This window comes from Pseudorca crassidens, chromosome 3 (genome assembly GCF_039906515.1).
Source record: "Pseudorca crassidens isolate mPseCra1 chromosome 3, mPseCra1.hap1, whole genome shotgun sequence".
NCBI lineage: Eukaryota > Metazoa > Chordata > Mammalia > Artiodactyla > Delphinidae > Pseudorca > Pseudorca crassidens.
In genome coordinates this window covers 110311074-110319436 of record NC_090298.1, presented here as the reverse complement: position 1 = coordinate 110319436, position 8363 = coordinate 110311074, and the positions used below count along the sequence as shown (strand labels likewise).

At 48.7% G+C, this 8363-nt stretch overlaps 1 long non-coding RNA gene across 1 annotated transcript; it reads right to left on the bottom strand.

The window, feature by feature from the left end:
- Window positions 1–2953: 2953 nt before the first annotated feature.
- Window positions 2954–8345, bottom strand: LOC137221655 (uncharacterized). Its single transcript, XR_010942097.1, has 3 exons — window positions 8219–8345; window positions 4150–4317; window positions 2954–3163 (listed from the first exon to the last, which is right to left on the bottom strand). It is a non-coding gene; the product is annotated as an uncharacterized lncRNA (long non-coding RNA).
- Between the last annotated feature and the right edge of the window lie 18 nt (window positions 8346–8363).

Here is an 8363-nt window from a genome sequence, read left to right as displayed (position 1 = left end):
TGTGGCACGTGAGATCTTTAGTTGCAGCATGTGAACTCTTAGTTGCGGCATGTGGGATCTAGTTCCCTGACCAGGGATAGAACCCAGGCCCCCTGCATTGGGAGCACGGAGTCTTAGCCACTGAACCACCAGGGAAGTCCCAATACATGGTCTTTTTGTCTGTCTTTTTGCTTCCCCTTAGCATAATGTTTTCAAGGTCCATGCTTGTTGTAGCATGTATCAGTACTTAATTTCTTTTTATGGCTAAAGAATATGCCATAGTATGGATATGCAACATTTTGTTTATCCATTCATCTGTTGATGGCCATTTGGGTTGTTACCACTTTCTGGCTATTATGAATAATGGTGCTATAAACATTCATGTACACGTTTTTTGCATGAAACATATGTTTTCAATTCTCTTGGTTATATACCTAAGAGTGGACTTTCTGGCTCATATGGTAACTATATTTAATTGTTTGATGAACTGACAAAATGTTTCCAAAGCAGCTGCACCATTTTACATTCCCAGCAGCAGCGCATGAAGATGCCAATTTCTCTACATCCTTGCCAACACTTAATGTCTGTCTTTTTGATTATAGCCATTCTAGTGGATGTGAAGTGGTACCTTGTGGTTTTGATTTGTATTTGATGTTGAGTATCTTTTCATGTGCTTATTGGCCATTTGTATATCTTCTTGGGGGAGATGTCTTTTCAAATCCTTTACCCATTAAAAAAACTGGATTGTCTTTTTATTGTTGAATTGTAAGCTGTTTAGCATGCTAAGGTGAATCTAATTTAGATAAAGCCCTCACTGCTCCAGGAAGACCAGAGGGTTGCAGTTTGGCTTCATTTTTAATTCTTTTCAGGCACTTACTACATTTTCCAAAAGAACCTCTGTTCACAGACTGTGAACTAGGACTTATTGCCATCACTAGTAAAGATTATTAATCTACTTCTAAGAACCAGCGCAAAGGATTTGAAAACCCAAATGAACTCTTAGAAATCCTTGCTTCCATCCATCGCAGCAGCTCCCAGACCTCTGTTTGCTGTGCTCAAGTTAGTGACTGAAGCAGTCTACTCTGAAAAGAAAGTAGCCCCTTCTAATATGGTAAGTGACATCATTTAGTTAAAACCACCAACAGGAGAAAGTGAAAAAAAGAAAGGTAAACTTTAAAGCGTGCACACACACTCTAATCACTGAGTCCTGGGGACCAAGGCCATCCTTAGGATATTGCTACCAGCTGTGAATTCACAGAATAGAGGAGTGACTCAGATGTTCACGTGGGGTCAGGTCTCCCGCTTGCATTCATTCAACAATCACTGATAGTACTTCTGAGCCTGGTACTGCCAGGCATGGTCATTTCCTTCAAGACTTCACAATCTGCTTTATGGGGCAGACACACAAGTAAATGAGTATATATTCTACAATATAATGTTAGGTGCAGCAGGGAACAATGAACTCTGCCTAGGGATGACAAGGATGTTTCACCGAGGAGGCGGCACTTGGCTCAAGGGTTGTATAACTCAGCGTCACGATGGGTCCTTCCCACGGACGTTTGCTAGTAGGAAAGGGAAGAAAAGAAGAAGCTTCAGCATGTGCCGAACCCTCTATGGGGGGTGGCTATGGGACGGGAGCCTATGCTTCAGGGTCTCCAGCCAGGCCCACCTTGGCCTGACATCAGCTTAGTCTTTTGGTTCATGCTGGTGTTTAAAAAATAAAAATTAAAAAAAAACAGGTAGAATCCAGGTCAACTCTCTTTAGTGTAGGAATAGGAAAAAGCAACCGATCTCCAAATTTTCTTGTCTTTGATTTTATGTTTATCAAGGGAAATCTTGTTTTCATTTTCATAGCAAATGTATGACTTTGAACAGGGAACTTGTCTGCCTTGTATTTCTCCTACGCTGCTTTATCCTGTTTCCTGAGTTGCTAGTTTTGAGCTTGTGTAAGCCTTGTTAGAGGATCTCCAGACACATCAAAGGGCAGGGACTGCATCCCCTTAGCCCCAGAGCAGCTATGGGAGGTCTCTCTTGCCCTCTTGCCTAGCGGTTGCTTCTTCCAAGGAAGGAGTACCTCTGAACACCCAAGTCTGCCCAGATTTTCCTCCAGTCTAACACTGGCATCCCAGTATTAAAAGGTGTCTTGGGGTTTCCCTGCTGGCGCAGTGGTTGGGAGTCCGCCTGCCGATGCAGGGGACACGGGTTCGTGCCCCGGTCCAGGAGGATCCCACATGCTGCGGAGCGGCTGGGCCCGTGAGCCATGGCCACCGAGCCTGCGCGTCTGGAGCCTGTGCTCCGCAATCGGAGAGGCCGCAGCAGTGAGAGGCCCGTGTACTGCAAAAAAAAAAAAAAAAAAGTACTAAAAAGGTGTCTTGGCTCTATATCAGAAACTTCTTAGGTTCAGGCAGCAGCAACAAGCTCTTAAACTCAAAAAAGGGATGCATTGGAAGGAGGTCTGGTGGCCCACGGAACTGACTAAAAGGCAGGAGGACCAGCCTATGAAAATAGACAGGAACCAAAGGAGGCTGGATAGCAAGATCAGGAGACAGGTTAGGACCACCACTATACACACCCCCAACTCCTGATGGTTTCTCACCTGTCCCTACATCACTATGTCACTCACATGAGAGTCCCAGTCCCTGGCAGGAGCATCACATTGGTCAAGCCAGGTCGGAAGGCTTGCACTGTGGTAAGCTGGCTTTCAAGTGGGAGGAGGGGCTCTGTCTCCCCAAGACCTACACAATGTGTGTTCCCCCAGGAAGGAAGAGTTCAGATGCCCACCACGGCCCTGTCTGGGGGAGCAGTAAGCAAAGCTTAGGAGAGGACCAACACTCATTGGAGACCTCTGGTGTATAAACCAATCCCTAGAGATAAAATTGAGGCTGGGATTTAGTCAAGATTGTCTTCCCTACAAGAGAAGCTGAAGTGAGGAATTATAACTAACACCTTTTTTTTTTTTTAAATTTATTTTTGCCGTGTTGGGTCTTTGTTTCTGTGCGAGGGCTTTCTCTAGTTGTGGCAAGCGGGGGCCACTCTTCATCGCGGTGCGCGGGCCTCTCACCGTCGCGGCCTCTTGTTGCGGAGCACAGGCTTCAGACGCACAGGCTCAGTAGTTGTGGCTCACGGGCCCAGTTGCTCTGCAGCATGTGGGATCCTCCCAGACCGGGGCTCGAACCCGTGTCCCCTGCATTAGCAGGCAGATTCTCAACCACCGTGCCACCAGGGAAGCCCCCTAACACCACTTATTGATGGTCTCCTGTGAGCCCACTGCTGAGTATATCTGATGAAATCTCATTTAATCTTTACCTGTCAAACATATAGTAGTATCCATTTTACAGATGAGGAAATGAAGGTTCAGGAAGGTTGGGATATCTCCAGGGTCATACTGGCATTCACACTTAGGTCTGCCAGGCTGTGGACTCATGCTCGCTTTCTCACTGCTGGTTTTCTTATACCTGGGATACAGTGAACTGGAGAACAGCTCCCTGTCCTCCTTTTTTAAACTTCTCTAATGCTTCCCTTGAAGCACAAAAAGCTGTCAACTAGACTGTGTGTGTGTGTATGTGTGTGTGTGTTGTCACAGTCACTCCTGGCAGGGTCCCCAAAACTCATGAACCATGATGGATGACAGACATACGCACCCTCAGGTTTTAGAACAAAGTCTCTTCCATGTGAGTAACTGACCAGACACATCAGTTAAAATCAGCAAGATTTTCTCAGTGAATGTTAAGAACATGCATTATCTGCTTCCATAGCCAATGACCAAAATCCATCCCACGTACATGTGGCATGCTGTGACCCAGTCCTGCACTAATGCTTCTGTGTGCAGCCTGAGGCCCAGAGTTCTAGAGTTAGAGTGGCCTGCCGTTGCAAATGCTGATCAGATGACTCCTTGGTGAGCAGAGACCTGGTGGATTTAGCTCAAACAGAAGGCAGTTTTAGGAGAGGAGCCTTTGGAGACCATCTCATCCCTTTTATAGTGCCTGAACACAGAAGGGGCAGTCTGGCCATTCCCAGGCTTGAGCCAACTGTTGCCCTCCCTGGGGATGCTATTGGGGGTCTTGTTCATAGTCTTGAGTTTCTTTCTACTCTTGGGGACCAAAATGAAGCATAAGAAACATTTTTCATCTGGGTCCTGGGAGGCCAGCAAAGCAAAGTGGAAAAGCTCACTTGGTTACCACTTATGTGTCTTGAGTCCACTGGAGTAGGTAGAAGAGGAGAGAGGCCTGCATCCAGCTATCTCCTTGAATGTCTCTTGGCCAGGGATGTGTCGGTAACATCTGAATGAGGGAGGACCAGGAGGATGGAATGGTCCCAGGCCTGGAGCTCGAGGCAAGGCTAGAGAAGAAAAGCTGAGTTCTTATGGCCAGATCAAACAGAGGCTGAGGAGTCACCCAGTGTCTGTAGGGAAAAGGTATGTGTACTCAGTAGGAATGTGACTGCCCAGCATTCCTTCCCGGGAACTGCTGATCTCAAAGGGAACTTTGGTTCAATCCCTGGGATATCCAGTCCCTACCCAGGCTCACCCAGAGGCCTTCCTGCCAGATGCCCCCATAGAAGAGGGGGTGCTCCATTCTCCCTATACTTTTTCTTGTGGTTGCCTTCCTATTTATAGGAACAAGTGTGGTGAATTCATTGCATAATTAAAAAGAAAACAAACTTGCTCTAAGGGAACACTTACAATTTAAGTAGACACTTGTGTAAAAACAATGATTCGTGCTTTGTTGGATCTCCAAAAATAGACAACATGATTCGTTGAATGATTTCTGGCCTTTAGTGTATTTTAACCTATACATGACAGTCTCTGAATTATCAAGACAGCTATGTAGTTACTGTCTACAAGAAAGAAACATCTTTTGCCTCAACCACAGGTTATAAATTCACTGCTACCACAAACAAAGTCAAAAGACACAAACTTGGGAAAATATTTGCCACATATTAAAAAAAAGTTAATTGCCTTAATATATAAAGAGATCTTACAAGTCAATAAAAAAGACCAATAATTTGATAGAAAAATGGGCAAAGAAAGTTGACAGATGACAGAAGTTAATACAAATGGCTTTTAAATGTACAAAATGATATGCAATTTTATATATAAAAAAGAAATGTAAATTAAAACATATTATTTTCACCTTTCATATTTCAGAGGTCAAAAGTCTGATAATGTACTGTGTTAGTGAGGATGTAGGAAAATGGGCACTCTCATATATATTAATGGGAATACAAATTGGTACAAACTCGTTGTAAGAAATTTGAGATTAACCAAATTTGAAAATTTACATACCCTGTTACAGTTATCTATTACTGTTTAACAAACTACCCCAAAACTTAGTGGCTTTCCCGTTTACAATTATCTTGCTTGTGAAATTGAGGAAGGGCTAGGTTGGGTGGTGGTTCTCTGACCCGTATATTGTCAGCTGAACTCTCCCAGGCCTGGGAAAGTACTGAGATACTGAGGGGCACAGGCATGTCTTTTTATGTAGTAGAAAAACATAATTAATATGTGCATGTGTCCATCTTCTCCATGGCCCCTGCTCCCCAACTACTGCCACCACTAAAGGAGACTCCGACTTGGCAGCAGTTTTGTCCCCTTCCTCCCCTCTAAGGTTCTTCAGGCTTTTGCAATAATGAAATGCCCTCCAGTCAAAGACCCTGAGGAACACACCAATAGTTGAAAAAAATGGAGTGTATTACTTGTTACAGTGAGGGGAACACACAGGATGGGGAACCATGGAGCATCTTGGTAAGAGGGCCTTAGAGAGGACTTACAGGACTTGGGCTTGTATTAGTGATTTTGGAGAGAATTAAAGAAGCAGGACTTTTCTCAGTGTTTGATGCTGTTGGGAAGCAAGAGTAATTCTATGATTGGGTATCTTAAATCTTATCTAGAAAAAGGAATAACTAAAGCAAAGTTAAAGCTGCAGTTGGCAAGGAAACAGCACTGGCGTATTATCCAGGATAGAAAGACATTTGGTCATTTTTGGGACTTGGACAACGTTCATGGTTTGTCTGTGTTTGGATATGATTACAGAATGGTCTTGTTTTTGTCTTGACCCATCATGGTTACAGATGGCCTTGTTGATGTCCTGTGAAATTGTTTATGTGCAACAGGAGAACTCCAAGGCCTTGGCTGTGAATGTCAGATCAACTTCTACAACACCAAGGCCTAGCTGATAGTCCCAGGCCAACATCCAGATGTCAGGGGCTGTTTCTCTTTCTCAGACGAGAAGAAGAGGCAAGCAGAGAAGTGGGTGGGCGGGATTTCAGTTTTGGAGGAGTTCGGCAGAGAGTTTCTGCGGCGTGTGCAACAGAAATAAGGGGACGGGAAGAGGAGCGGGTTAACAAGAATTGCTGTGGACACTGTGTCCACTTCATGGTTGTCAAGAAATATACTTTTTAAAAATATAAATTAAAATCTTGAACAATTTTGAATTGGCTTTTGGTTGCTGGATTGTGTTCCCTCTACTGTAATACTGCTCTGAGACCAACCATGCGGATCGGGATCTTAAAAGGGCAGGTGTTCAAAGCCAAGAAGTTCTGAGCCATTGTCTTGAGAGTCCAGAGCTCCAGCTCCAGCTGAAGCTGATGCCTGGGTCAGGATGGTGTTTGAAGAAGAACCAGAGCCAGGAGGGTGCCAATCAGAAGCCAGGCTCAGGTGCCTGCTGCCTCCATCCCCTAGAAGATCCAAGCATTCAGAGTTCCCCAGGCTCTTAGTGCCCCCAGAAAGTGGCAGCCTTGACCCCCGGTCTGGGTTTCTGGGTCCTGGTTATTACCACAACAAATCTTGTCAGCCGAGGATGCCAAGATAGGGGGATATGGTCCCTGCCCCCAGGCATGATGATTCTGTGGGAGAGTGAGGGCAACCACAGCAATAGCTGGGGCTCCGTGGCATGTGGGATCCTCCCGGACCGGGGCACGAACCCGTGTCCCCTGCATCGGCAGGCGGACTCTCAACCACTGCGCCACCAGGGAAGCCCAAGGGAAGGGAGCATGTCTTCGCAGAGCCAGTATCCATAGGATAAAGGTTTGGGAAGCGGGGGCAAGGAAGGCTGAGGACAGAGCAGTGAGGAATGCACAATGACAGATGAATTCAGAGCATTCTTTGGAGCCTGGAGATCCCCAAAGGTGAAAACCTCAAGAGCCAGACTCTATGGCTGGCGTAAACCCTATCGAGGCCACAGGGGATATGCATAGTTCAGCACCTAAAGGACCCACTGAGGGTAGCGGGAGTGAACACAGATGTCAGCAGAGCCTCCCCTCTCCTTCCCTTCCTCTCCCTCCCCTTTCAGGTGGCTGGCCGTAAGGGCCCAGACTGTGTGGGGTAGTGGGAGAAATGAAAAGAAAATGGGCAAACATGGGAGAAGAAGAGCCCACGCTGGGAATCAAAGAGCTGGAAGAGTTCTGGAAATGGAGTATCTGGAGGGACAGTTGGTCAAGGGATGGTGCATTAGCATCCGAACTGTACTCAGAGGGACAAGGACAGTGGCGGGTCTGCTTACTTGGCCAAACTTTCTGAAAGGAATGGGGTGCCCGTGTGGGCACCCGGCCTGGGCTTTCCCACAGAACGGGTGGCCTGGACCCTCGGGGCTCGGGCTCGCGCGCTACCGGCGGTAAGAACGCGCTGGGCGGAGGCGGGCGGGCGAGCGCCTTGGTGACCCTTCCCCTACTTTCCATCTTCTTCAGCTGGAGCAAGAGGTCTGTGCCCGGCGGGGGAACGCGCGTCCAACCCCTGGACCCAGGTCTAGGCCGGCAAGCGGACACTACGAAGGGGCGGGCGGCTCCCGGGGCAGCGCCGCCGTTCCGCGCTCCCGCCCCCGGGAGCCGGACGTGGCGCCTCCCCCGCGGCAGCCGGAGCCTGGAGGTGGGGTCGGGAGCCCGAGGCCGGGACTCTGATGTCACCGCGCGGCCGCGGGCGCCCAGCAGCGCGTCTCGCGTTGGAGCTCAGGTACTCGGTGAGGCCGCGGGGCCGGACGGCCGGGAGTGGGCGGCGGAAACGCCCTTCCCGGGGGCGGCAGAGCGAGCCCCACCGCTAGGAGCGGGTGGGGTAGCTGGGGCGCCGCGGAGCAGCCCGCGCGTCGTTGGGTCTGGAGGGGTTAGGCTCCGCGCGGAGTCTGGTCTGCGCGAGTCAAGGCCCTGCGCGCTTGGCCCCTTCGCAGAGGGGTGGGGGGCGCAGAGCCGGCAACAGCGGGAGCTGCTGGGGAGCGCGCCCGGGGGACCCGAGCACGCAGTGGGGTCTCACCCTGCAACCTCCGGCTCCCGCCTTTCGACCGCGCAGCCACTGGGGTATCCTGGCCTCTCCGGTCCACGATCGCGCGGTTCCCTCCGCGTGTTCTGAGCCCTCCTTCCCCGACGGTGAACCCAACCAACAGGAAAGGCCGAGAAAT